The sequence below is a fragment of the Ranitomeya variabilis genome, chromosome 3 (assembly GCF_051348905.1).
Source record: "Ranitomeya variabilis isolate aRanVar5 chromosome 3, aRanVar5.hap1, whole genome shotgun sequence".
NCBI lineage: Eukaryota > Metazoa > Chordata > Amphibia > Anura > Dendrobatidae > Ranitomeya > Ranitomeya variabilis.
In genome coordinates this window covers 675,190,563-675,204,335 of record NC_135234.1, presented here as the reverse complement: position 1 = coordinate 675,204,335, position 13,773 = coordinate 675,190,563, and the positions used below count along the sequence as shown (strand labels likewise).

The following is a 13,773-nucleotide window of genomic DNA, read 5'->3' as shown; positions in this document are numbered from 1 at the left end:
AGATCTCAAACTGCATTCCTCAAGGGCCGCAAACAGGTCAATCAATTTCACATGCAGTTGTGCAAATGGAATAGACAATAGATGGAAATTATTGGCAATTATCAAGATACACTCAATAAAGGAGTGGTTCTGCAGGAAGGGACCACAGACCACATCTCAGTTCCAATGCTTTCTGGCTGATGTTTTGGTCACTTTTAAATGTTGGTTGTGCTTTCACACTCATGGTAGCATGAGATGGACTCTACAACCCATACAAGTCGCTCAGTAGTGCAGCTCATCCAGGATGGCACATCATTGTGAGCTGTGGCAAGAAGGTTTGCTGTGTCTGTCAGAGTAGTGTCCAGAGGCTGGAGGCACTACCAGGAGACAGGCCAGTACACCAGGAGATGTGGAGGGGGCAGTAGGAGGGCAACAACCCAGCAGCAGGACTGCTACCTCAGCCTTTGTGCAAGGAGGAACAGGCGGAGCACTGCCAGAGTCCTGCAAAATGACCTCCAGCAGGCCATAAATGTGCATGTGTCTGCACAAATGGTTAGAAACCGACTCCATGAGGATGGTCTGAGTGCCCGATATCCACAGATCGGGGTTGTGCTCACAGCCCAACACCGTAAAGAATGCTTGGCATTTGCCACAGAACACCAGGATTGGCAAATTCGCCACTGGCGCCCTGTGCTCTTCGCAGATGAAAGCAGGTTCACACTGAGCACATGTAACAGACATAAGTCTGGAGATGCTTTGGAGAGCGATCTGCTGCCTGCAACATCCTTCAGCATGACCGGATTAGCAGTGGGTCAGTAATGGTGTGGGGTGGAATTTCTTTGGAGGGCCGCACAGCCATCCGTGCGCTAACCAAAGGTATCCTGACTGCTATTAGGTACCGGGATGAGATCCTCAGATCCATTGTGAGACCATATGCAAGTGCAGCGGGCCCTGGGTTCCTTCTGATGCATGACAATGCTAGACCTCATGTGGCTGAAGTGTATCAGCAGTTCCTGTATGATGAAGACATTGATACTATGGACTGGTCTGCCTGTTCCCCAAACCTGAATCCAATCGAGCTCATCTGGGAGACCATATCTCATTCCATCCACCAATGCCACGTTGCACCACAGACTGGCCAAGAGTTCATTGATGTTTTAAACCAGGTCTTGAAGGAGATCCCTCAGGAGACATCCGCCGTCTCTTCAGGAGCATACCCAGGTGTTGTAAGGAGGTCATACAGGCACGTGGAGGCCACACACACACTACCGAGTATCATTTCCTTGTCTTAAGGCATTTTTACTGAAGTTGGGTCAGCCTGCAATTTGATTTTTCACTTTAATTTTCAGCACCATTCCAAATACAGACCTCCATCGGATATTAATTTTGATTTACATTGATCCTTTTTATGTTTTATTATTCTCAATGCATTACACTATGCAATGAATAAATTGAATTGAAACTGGAATATTTAATTCAGTGACATCTAGGATGTGGTATTTTAGTGTTCCTTTTATTTTTTTGAGCAGTATATATATATATATATATATACATATATATATATATATAATTTTATATGTTTTTCCATATAAACCATTTTATTTTGCACTTTTGTGTTGTTTTTGCCAAACGAGGAGATAGTATCATAGTGCGCACCTGATCTTATAAAATAATCTTATTATTTGGCCCGAGTGTTGTAACTTTCACATTTCTTTCTTTATGTAACAAGGAATAAATAGTTAGATATTTTAATTGTCAACGTACCATACATTTATTATTATTGCCGTGACCCGCTTGCTGGGGACTACGGATTTAGAAGCTTTTGATATTGAATATTAATTGCCATCTGATGAAAATTTATAACAGGCAGAGTTAACTACATGAAACTTTTAGGCAGAGTGTATCTACCGTATTTGTATTAATACAACCCTATTTAGCCTGAAATGTCTGATAGCCCAGAAATAACAGATTTTTGAGTCTTCTGCACTTTAGGATCTCACTTGCTGGGGAAACACAGATATGGTGTTTTGTGCAAATACATTAGAAACTCTGAAGCAAATGGTCACTTCACACTAGAGCCAGATGGACTAGGGAGCTTAAGCGCATCCACCCTTTTCCTTTCCAAGTAGAACATTGTGTATCTAGCCACATGCCTCGTGGTCATCTTTGCCAGTTCAACATTCTTCGGCAACGCCAGGCTATAGTTGCGTGCAAAGGTCCATCTGCCACTACTGGAAAAGATATTGAAAATGGCCTTCCCTGCCCGCCCTCTGCAGCCTTGCTGTTCTCCAATACTTGTGCCTTCTGCCCTTGACAGATGACAGTAACCTCCAGGGCTACTCAGCATGATGCCAATGTACCGACTATTCAGAATGCTAATTAACTTAACTCTTCCATTTCCACAAGGCACTTGCAATAAATTGCAATAATACCAATCTGTCATTCTCAAATATAATTTAACATATTGCACACTTATCAAATAAATAAGCATCTGAAATGTAAGCTCATATTGTCACAGTAATTAGACACTAAAATCTTTTACTAAAGAAGCAGAATCATTTTTTCCATCTGAAATTCTTCCACAATAGCCAAAACAACTAAATAAATAAATACTGGTTAAAGTTAATGCAATATTAAAATTTTTTTTATGTATGTTTTTAATATAAACATTAGACTTTTTTTCTTAAGAATTTGAGGGAATATACAGTACTAATATGTATTGTTTGTTTCTAAAAGCCCCTTCCATTCTAAGATATAGTGGGATAATTATTCTATAAAAATCAAAATTACCCCATATTTTGTAAGGCAGAGGAAGCCAGCATGTTATTGGTTGTTGCTTCCCACTGTGTGACTCAGAAATGTACCCCAAAAAACAACAGGGGGTAGCAGATACAAATAGACAGCTATGCTTCAATGTACTAGCACTCAAATGCTTTGATTACAAAGGGGCAGGAATGATCAGCGGCAATATCTCCAGACTTGGCTCGGCATCAACAAAGGTATTTGCAATTTACAAACCATTCTAATAATGTTCACAACACACACAATGACATTATCAGAAATAAAAAGCATTTTGTTGAAACAGATATCCTTTGCTACTTCCCCCTCCTTCTATAAAGAGTTTCAATTAATACAAGGCACTCATTCACTGAAGGGTGCTATAAGGAGATGGTTTATTTGATGTAAGGTTATTATAGAAGGATATGGGTTTGCTAGAGGGCATCGCAGCTGTGTGATGTGTTGCTACAGAGGTGATTATGTTGCCAGACATACAAGTGCTTCTCACAAAATTAGAATATCATCAAAAAGTTAATTTATTTCAGTTCTTCAATACAAAAAGTGAAACTCATATTATATAGAGTCATTACAAACAGAGTGATCTATTTCAAGTGTTTATTTCTGTTAATGTTGATGATTATGATGATTAATGAAAACCAAAAAGTCATTATCCCAGTAAAGTAGATTACTTTATAGCAACAGCTAGAAAATTATTTTAAAACCTGAAATGTTGGTCTACTGAAATATATGTTCAGTAAATGCACTCAATCCTTGGTCGGGGCTCCTTTGGCATCAATTACTGCATCCATGCGGTGTGGCATGGAGGCAGTCAGCCTGTGGCACTGCTGAGGTGTTATGGAAGCCCAGGTTGCTTTGATAGCAGCCTTCGGCTCGTCTGCATTGTTGGGTCTGGTGTCTCTCATCTTCCTCTTGACAATACCCCATAGATTCTCTATGGGGTTAAGGTCAGATGAGTTTGCTGGCCAATCAAGCACAGTGATACTGTTGTTTTTAAACCAGGTATTGGTACTTTTGGCAGTGTGGACAGGTGCCAAGTGCTGCTGGAGAATGAAGTGTCCATCTCCAAAAATCTTGTCAGCAGAGAGGAAGCATGAAGTGCTCTAAAATTTAACATTTTATTGATATATGAAGTTATGGGCAGCACGGAGGCTCAGTGGATAGTACTGCAGCCTTGCAGCGCTGGAGTCCTGGGTTCAAATCCCACTAAGGACAACATCTGCAAGGAGTTTGTATGCTCTACCTGTGTTTGTGTGGGTTTCCTCCTGGTACTCTGGTTTCTTTCCACATTCCAAAGACATACTGATAGGGAATTTAGATTGTGAGCCCCAACGGGGACAGCGACGATAATGTGTGCAAAACTGTAAAGCGCTGCGCAATATGTTAGCGCTATATAAAAATAAAGATTATTATAAGATTATTATTATTAAATCATTCACTGTCAATCATTCTCAAGGTAGAATGGCTCTCCATTGCATCCTTCAAGTTCGCATGTTGTGATGTTATAACAGCCCCTATCCCTTAGGCAGGTGTAGAAACTGCAGGCAGGCGCAGTATGCCAGGAAACAGCAGGCAGGAGGAGGATGTCAGGAAACCGCAGGCAGAAGAAGGACATCAGGAAACCGCAGGCAGGATGGGTACATCAAAAATCATCAGGCAGGCAGCACTAGTGTGTAGCAAGGCAAGGTCCAGCAACACACGGGCCATCTGCATCTCGTGGAGTCTCAGCTCCTGGTGCCCTGGTGCGGGAGACATAAGCACCGAAGATAGCCGCCACTGATTGGTGAGTGTTACTATAAATAGTCAATACTGAAACCCTCACATCACTCCTCGAAGGAAGCTGTATGCAAAACGCGCGTCAGGGGCGCTCCTTTGGCTGTCACACAGGTTGTACCTGCCTCCTATTTCCATATACCAATTTTAGTTCTATCTTCTTTCAGCTTCAGTACTTGACCACTGTTGTACAGGGTTGTGCCCATATTATGTCTATAGTACTATCAGTTTTTCATCTGACTTCATTGTTCTGAGCAGTATCCTGATTTTCACAGTATAAGTATGGTCAATTAGAGTCTATTGTCATGTATTCACCGCTGACCTCTAATATAAATATAAAATACAACTTTTATTAAATACCTCTAAAATAATACAAACAAATACCCAATTGTGAATAAACACCAACACCAGATTATAAAATATATAATACAGAGGCACCCAGGGGAGGTGCCTGTGCCTATATATTGCCTGTCTCACCCTGCCTGACAGCGGAGGTTGGCACCCTATGTCCTGCGCTGTGGCGCCCCCACTCGACGGCGGCTCTCCCTGTCTGCCCTATTATGCCCAATCGTGGCAGGGGAGTGAAAAAATATGCCTAAAAGGGTGAGAAAGATAGTCATAGGGGAATATGCCGTTTGCTTATGGGTCCTGTGATAAAGCTAGCTAATACTGGTCTAATTACTAGACTAGCTATACTCTGTTCTCTAGAACTCTACATACATTGGTGAGCTTCTGTATATTTGTTGATGTTGATGCTTGTCGTACTGAAGAGTCTTCTTGTATTGATCTCTAACTGCTTAATAAATACACAGAGGCTAAATGGATATCATAATAAGAACCTATTGTCTATGAGTAGACGAAAAGTAGAGTAGAAAATAGTTAGAACAATATCTTATCTTATCTTATTCTTATTATATCAGATATAAATGCCAATGTGGATACAACATATCCCAGCCTAACTATTCAATGGTAAAGGTTGTCCAAACACTTGACACTTGATAGTGTCAGCAGTTACCAATATACTTATAGTGGCATATTAAATATTGCCATACAGTACACAAGCTGGAAAACCCCTAGGCATAATATACACAGAGACACAGCATATTCACTCCTTTACATATAGTGGTACAGTAACAGGCAAGCACTGCAACCCACGGTAGTGCAACAAAACCACACTAAAGCACTGCCAATCACGGTAGTGCAACAAAACCACACTCAACGCGTTTCCCCTCTACTGAGGTTCATCAGGAGTAGATAGTTCAAACATAGCCAAAAGGCTTCACCTTGTTGCAGAACATAGATGCAAGGTAACCAACGATACTTAGGTTAACAGCGATATTGATAAGGCTGGCATGATGGCCGGACTCAGCGAGACAATGCTCCCCTGTTTATGATGCTTGGCGTTCTACTCCCCCCAACCTAATACTTATATAGTCTACCTGATAACCAGATAGGCTGCACCTATTGCGGAATAGGTGCGCACGTGTCTCATGGTTAGATGTATTGACCGCGCTATACTGACCCCCTTTGCGCATGTTCGGAAGCTCATCATACAGCAGGCAGTGTGCGCAATCTAGCAGTCGGGCAGTATCCTCGTCATAGTATCCATGTGCGCATGACCGGAGATGTATGTACTTGGTCAATAGTGCGCATGTCGGGAAGCGCCGAAGCGGTATCCTAGCTACAATATGCGCACGCACATATCAGGAGTAACCAGGTACGGTGTGCCCCCGGAAAACTACCCCTACTATAACAGTTCCGGATCTCTAAATCACGATGTCACATGAGTCCGGAGCCCAGCATGATAAAACAATGCAGAAGGTAATCAGTGTGTAGAACACAAAATAAAGGAGTAAAAATGGTACTGCATATATCGATAATGTTGCACCTAATAGTCTATCTCTAATAAAGTTATTATGCTGCATAATAGTATATCAGTATATCAGACTTAAAAAAGGGGGGGGGGGGGATTTCTGAATTCCACATAGGGAGGGGGGGGGGGAGAAGAAATTGGGAAAAAAAAAATTATTATAGAATGATATTATGGCTCCAAAAATGCAGGAGCAGACCAAAGCCTAGATGCAGAGTCCTATATTAGGACCAGATACATAATGTCACCATAGCCAATCACGGCTGATAAATGTGACCAGGTTTAAATATTTTTGCGGACCAGACACAGATCATTCATGAACATTTGTGAACACAAGGAAACATAATATTGCACGTGTAGTAATATAGAAACAGCTATTCAAGATACTATAAGAGCAAATATGAGTATAGTTACAGAAAGCAATTGAACTGTAGTTGTTCATTTAGACCATCTGGTGATACAGACCGTAATCTATGTATCCATTTTTGTTCTTTCTGTAAAATGGTCTTATTCCAATCTCCACCTCTTATTGATGGAGCAATAACCTCGATGACACTAAAAGGGTTGCAGTGCTTGCCTGTTACTGTACCACTATATGTAAATCATTCATTCTTTGAACTGAAATATCCTGCATGTCTATTGCTCCATTCCCTGACAGCAAGCAAGCTTGAATGGTATCAGAGTCCTTCTACCTTCGGCATTGATTCCTGCTTATATCTATATTTGTTAGCCAGCTTGTTATGCAATTGTTTTTGTTTCTAGATATTTAATTCTCTTCTGCTTGTCCTTATGCCAAGAGTTCGCATAACTGTTTTTCAAAGGGGTTTATGATCCATGTAGACCTGGACATTTGTTTATCTGATCACTACATTTATTGTGCCCTGCTGTCTCAATTGAGTTAGATTGATTGGTAACGAGAGGGGGGAAGACCAAAAAAAAAAAAAAAAAAAAAAAAATGAGATCTAAGAGCTGGCCACCTATAAATGTAGATATAGCTTGGGGAAGCATTCATGCAGGGGGCATTCGTGCACTATTATTCGTGTACATTTTTTTTTCAAAGTATTCAGCAGTTATAACATGGCAGTTAGACAGGGCAGGAGACAGGTAAGACAATCTAAATCTATTCCCTATTCAGTTGGCACACAGCAAATACTCACCATATGTATTTGTATAATCTATATCATGGCTGCTGCTTTCACTCACATTCACCGCCCTTGCATCAACTCTTTACACTCCATCCATATTGGCCCCTCTGTCCTGGCCTCTCCTATGTATAGCACTCATGCTCTGTTCACATTGCTTAACAGTACAGATCCATTCAGTCCCACCATCCAACACAAGAGACGCTCTCACAAATCACTTAACCATCTGCTCACTCTTTCTATCCTCCTTCTCCTAGTTGCTGGAGACATCTCTCCGAACCCCGGCCCCCCATGTTATAGCCAGTCAAACCTCCCAACTGCTACACCCAGAAACCCCTCTAACCTTATTAACATTCCATGCATGCCTTCTGTCTCTTTCAATTGTGCTCTTTGGAATTCTCGCTCTGTGTGTAATAAACTCTCCTTCATTCATGACTTCTTCCTTTCTAACTCTCTTAATCTCCTGGCTCTTACTGAAACCTGGATCCAGCAGTCAGACACAACCGCTGCTGCTGCTCTCTCATTTGGTGGACTACACTTTTCTCATACCCCAAGATCAGACAACAGAGCAGGTGGAGGCGTTGGTCTGCTCCTTTCACCCAAATGTACCTTCCAAGTTATCCCCCAAGTACCCTCACTTGTATTCCCTTCCTTTGAGGTCCATGCTGTCAGATTCTACGTCCCCTTCTCCATGCGAGTGGCGGTGGTGTATCGTCCTCCTGGCCCCTCTCACCAGTTCCTGGATCATTTTGCCACCTGGCTTCCACACTTTCTCTCTTATGACACCCCCACCCTCATCATGGGTGATTTCAATATCCCAATTGCTTCTCCCCTCTCCCCATCTGCTTCTCACCTTTTATCTCTAACCTCCTCTTTCGGCCTCTCGCAGCATACTAACTCTCCAACACATGATGATGGAAACTCCCTTGATTTGGTCTTCTCCCGGCTTTGCTCACTGGATGATTTCACAAACTCCCCTCTCCCGCTCTCTGACCACAACCTTCTTTCATTCTCTATCAAGAACTGCCATCCCGCTCAGGTCATCCCCACTTTCCACACTTATAGAAACATACAGGCCATTAACACCCAGAAACTTATGAAGAACTTGCAGTCTTCATTGGCCCCAATCTCCTCCATCTCTTGTCCTGATTCTGCTCTGAAGCATTACAATGAAACCCTGCAAAGTGCCCTGGAAGAAGCTGCACCTCCTATACATAGAACAACTCGGCACAGACGGCGACAACCGTGGCACACGCTGCAAACACGTTTCCTGCAGCGGTGCTCCAGGTGCGCCGAACGTCTGTGGAGAAAATCTAATCTGCCCGAAGATTTCATCCATTATAAGTTCATGTTAAAAACATACAACTCTGCCCTTCACCTCTCCAAACAAACCTATTTCAACACCCTCATCACCTCGCTGTCCAATAACCCTAAACGTCTCTTTGACACTTTCCGGTCCCTACTCAACCCAAGAGAGCAGGCCCCAACCACAGATCTCCACGCTGACGATCTGGCCAATTACTTCAAAGAAAAAATTGACCACATTCGACAGGAAATCATTTCCCAATCTCTTCATACCAAGCACTGTCCTCCCTCCCCCACTGCATCTAGTTCACTCTCTGACTTTGAACCAGTTACAGAAGAAGAAGTAAGCAGGCTCCTTGCATCTTCTCGCCCGACCACTTGCACCAGCGACCCCATTCCGTCGCATCTCCTCCAGTCCCTTTCCCCGGCTGTCACCTCTCACCTAACAAAAATATTCAACCTTTCCCTCACTTCCGGTATTTTTCCCTCCTCATTTAAGCATGCCATCATACATCCACTACTTAAAAAGCCCTCCCTCGATCAAAATTGTGCCGCTAATTATAGACCTGTCTCTAATCTTCCCTTCATCTCTAAACTCCTGGAACGCCTGGTCCACTCCCGTCTTACCCGCTATCTCGCAGATAATTCTCTTCTCGACCCTCTTCAATCTGGTTTCCGCTCTTTACACTCTACTGAAACTGCCCTCACTAAAGTCTCTAATGACCTACTAACAGCTAAATCTAATGGTCACTATTCCATGCTAATTCTCTTGGATCTCTCCGCAGCATTCGACACTGTGGATCATCAGCTCCTCCTCACTATGCTCCGCTCCATCGGCCTCAAGGACACCGTTCTCTCTTGGTTCTCCTCCTATCTCTCTGGCCGATCCTTCACTGTTTGTTTTGCTGGTTCCTCCTCCTCTCACCTTCCCCTTACTGTTGGGGTTCCTCAAGGATCAGTCCTAGGCCCCCTCCTCTTCTCTTTGTATACTGCCCCTATTGGACAAACAATCAGTAGATTTGGTTTCCAGTACCATCTCTATGCTGACGACACCCAATTATATACCTCTTCTCCTGTTATCACGCCGACCTTTTTAGAAAACACCAGTGATTGTCTTACCGCTGTCTCTAACATCATGTCCTCCCTCTATCTGAAACTGAACCTGTCAAAAACTGAACTCCTCGTGTTCTCTCCCTCTACAAACCTACCTTTGCCCGACATTGCCATCTCTGTGTGCGGTTCCACCATTACTCCAAAGCAACATGCCCGCTGCCTTGGAGTCATCCTTGATTCCGAGCTTTCATTCACCCCCCACATCCGATCACTGGCTCGCTCTTCTTATCTGCATCTCAAAAACATTTCCAGAATTCGCCCTTTTCTTACTTTCGACTCTGCAAAAACTCTTACTGTCTCACTTATTCATTCTCGTCTGGACTATTGTAACTCTCTACTAATTGGCCTACCTTTTACCAGACTCTCCCCGCTCCAATCTGTCCTGAATGCTGCTGCCAGGATCATATTCCTCACCAACCGTTACACCGATGCTTCTACCTTGTGCCAGTCATTACACTGGCTACCCATCCAATCCAGAATCCAGTACAAAACTACTACCCTCATCCACAAAGCACTCCATGGCTCAGCACCACCCTACATCTCCTCTCTGGTCTCAGTCTACCAACCTACCCGTGCCCTCCGCTCTGCTAATGACCTCAGGTTAGCATCCTCAATAATCAGAACCTCCCACTCCCGTCTCCAAGACTTTACACGTGCGGCGCCGATTCTTTGGAATGCACTACCTAGGTTAATACAATTAATCCCCAATCCCCACAGTTTTAAGCGTGCACTAAAAACTCATTTGTTCAGATTGGCCTACCGCCTCAACGCATTAACCTAATTATCCCTGTGTGGCCTATTAATAAAAAACAACAACATAATCACGTTCCTCCATCATGTTCTCATACACTTTATGCAGTTAATAGCCTCTGTGTCTGTACTGTTACATACTTAGGCAGTTAACTGGTTCATGCAGCTTTACATGAACACCCGAGCCTTAGGGTGAGTGTCCACGGTAACCCGAGCCTTACACTATGGCTGGTCCAAATAACTAAAGCAATTGTTACCATCCACCTCTTGTGTCTCCCCTTTTCCTCATAGATTGTAAGCTTGCGAGCAGCAGGGCCCTCATTCCTCCTGGTATCTGTTTTGAACTGTGATTTCTGTTATGCTGTAATGTCTGTTGTCTGTAGAAGTCCCCTCTATAAGTTGTAAAGCGCTGCGGAATATGTTGGCGCTATATAAATAAAATTATTATTATTATTATTATTAAAGGAGTGAATATGCTGTGTATATTATGCCTAGGGGTTTTCCAGCTTGTGTACTGTATGGCAATATTTAATATGCCACTATAAGTATATTGGTAACTGCTGAGGGTACCGTCACACAGTGCCATTTTCATCGCTACGACGGCACGATCCGTGACGTCGCAGCGTCGTATGATTATCGCTCCAGCGTCGTAGACTGCGGTCACACTTTGCAATCACGGCGCTGGAGCGATGCCGAAGTCCCCGGGTAACCAGGGTAAACATCGGGTTACTAAGCGCAGGGCCGCGCTTAGTAACCCCTATGTTTACCCTGGTTACCAGCGTAAACGTAAAAAAAACAAACAGTACATACTTACATTCCGGTGTCTGTCCCCCGGCGTTCTGCTTCTCTGCACTGTGTAAGCACCATAGCCGGAAAGCAGAGCGGTGACGTCACCGCTGTGCTCGCTTTCCGGCCGGCAGGCGCTCACAGTGCAGAGAAGCTGAGACGCCGGAGGACAGACACCAGAATGTGAGTATGTACTGTTTGTTTTTTTTTACGTTTACGCTGGTAACCAGGGTAAACATCGGGTTACTAAGCGCGGCCCTGCGCTTAGTTACCCGATGTTTACCCTGGTTACAAGCGAACACATCGCTGGATCGGTGTCACACACAACGATCCAGCGATGTCAGCAAGTGATCAAGCGACGAAAGAAAGTTCCAAACGATCTGCTACGACGTACGATTCTCAGCGTGATGTATGATCGCAGTAGCGTGTCAGACACAGCGATATCGTAACGATATCGCTAGAACGTCACGAATCGTGCCGTCGTAGCGATCAAAATTGCACTGTGTGACGGTACCCTGACACTATCAAGTGTCAAGTGTTTGGACAACCTTTACCATTGAATAGTTAGGCTGGGATATGTTGTATCCACATTGGCATTTATATCTGATATAATAAGAATAAGATAAGATAAGATATTGTTCTAACTATTTTCTACTCTACTTTTCGTCTACTCATAGACAATAGGTTCTTATTATGATATCCATTTAGCCTCTGTGTATTTATTAAGCAGTTAGAGATCAATACAAGAAGACTCTTCAGTACGACAAGCATCAACATCAACAAATATACAGAAGCTCACCAATGTATGTAGAGTTCTAGAGAACAGAGTATAGCTAGTCTAGTAATTAGACCAGTATTAGCTAGCTTTATCACAGGACCCATAAGCAAACGGCATATTCCCCCATGACTATCTTTCTCACCCTTTTAGGCATCTTTTTTCACTCCCCTGCCACGATTGGGCATAATAGGGCAGACAGGGAGAGCCGCCGTCCAGTGGGGGCGCCACAGCGCAGGACATAGGGTGCCAACCTCCGCTGTCAGGCAGGGTGAGACAGGCAATATATAGGGACAGGCACCTCCCCTGGGTGCCTCTGTATTATATATTTTATAATCTGGTGTTGGTGTTTATTCACAATTAGGTATTTGTTTGTATTATTTTAGAGGTATTTAATAAAAGTAGTATCCTGATTTTGTTTCCTGGCCCAGGTCACCTGCCATTTGTCCAAAATAACTACTCATCATCTATATTGTACTATCCAATTGCATTTTTTTTATTATTATTTGATCTACTGATACGTCTCCATCTTTGAGGTTTTGAACTTGATTACCATTTTATGTGAAGGATTCTACTCTGCAATATACAGCTCTGGCAAAAATTAAGAGACCATTGCAAAATGTTCAGTTTGTCTGATTTTTTTATAGGTATATTTTTGAGTAAAATGTAAATTGTTAATTTATTCTATAAACTTCTGACAACATGTCTCCAAATTTCCAAGCAATAAATTTTGTATTGTTTTCTGAAAAGGAGAAATGGTCAAAATTACAAAAAAAAAACTAAACAATGCATTCAGATCTCAAATAATGCAAAGAAAACAAGTTCATAATCTTTATTTTTTAATAATAATCTTTATTTTTATATAGCGCTAACATATTCCGCAGCGCTTTACAGGTTGCACACATTATCATCGCTGTCCCTGTTGGGGCTCACAATCTAAATTCCCTACCAGTATGGCTTTGGAATGTGGGAGGAAACCGGAGTACCCGGAGGAAACCCACACAAACACGGAGAGAGCATACAAACTCTTTGCAGATGTTGTCCTTAATGGGGTTTGAACCCAGGACTCCAGTGCTGCAAGGCTGCAGTGCTATCCACAATACTAATGTTTTAACTCAGGAAGAGTTCAGAAATCAATATTTTTTGGAATAACCATGATTTTTAATCACAGCTTTCATGCGTCTTGGCATGCTTTCCACCAGTCTTTCACACTGCTTCTGGCGCAAAAATGTAAGCAGTTCTCCTTTGTTTAATGGCTTGTGACTATCCATCATCTTCTTGATTAAATTCAAGAGGTTTTCAATGGGGTTCAGGCCTGGAGATTGGGCCGCCCATGACAGGGTTTTGATGTGGTGGTCTCTTATTTTTGCCAGAGCTGTATATGAAATAATCCATATTCTTGGATAAGAATTATTGATTATATCTCATCTAAAAATATTCTCGTGCACGTACATTATTTATATGAACGGGCTGTATATCTGGAG

At 42.8% G+C, this 13,773-nt stretch overlaps 1 protein-coding gene across 1 annotated transcript in view; it reads right to left on the bottom strand.

Annotated features, from left to right (window-relative positions):
- The window catches only part of CALCOCO1 (calcium binding and coiled-coil domain 1), a 126,033-nt gene extending 119,832 nt beyond the window's left edge, over positions 1-6,201 (bottom strand). The window contains exon 1 of the mRNA XM_077297953.1: positions 6,071-6,201. The gene's annotated coding sequence lies outside the window, so the exon portion shown is untranslated. The remainder of the gene's footprint in view (positions 1-6,070) is intronic.
- Between the last annotated feature and the right edge of the window lie 7,572 nt (positions 6,202-13,773).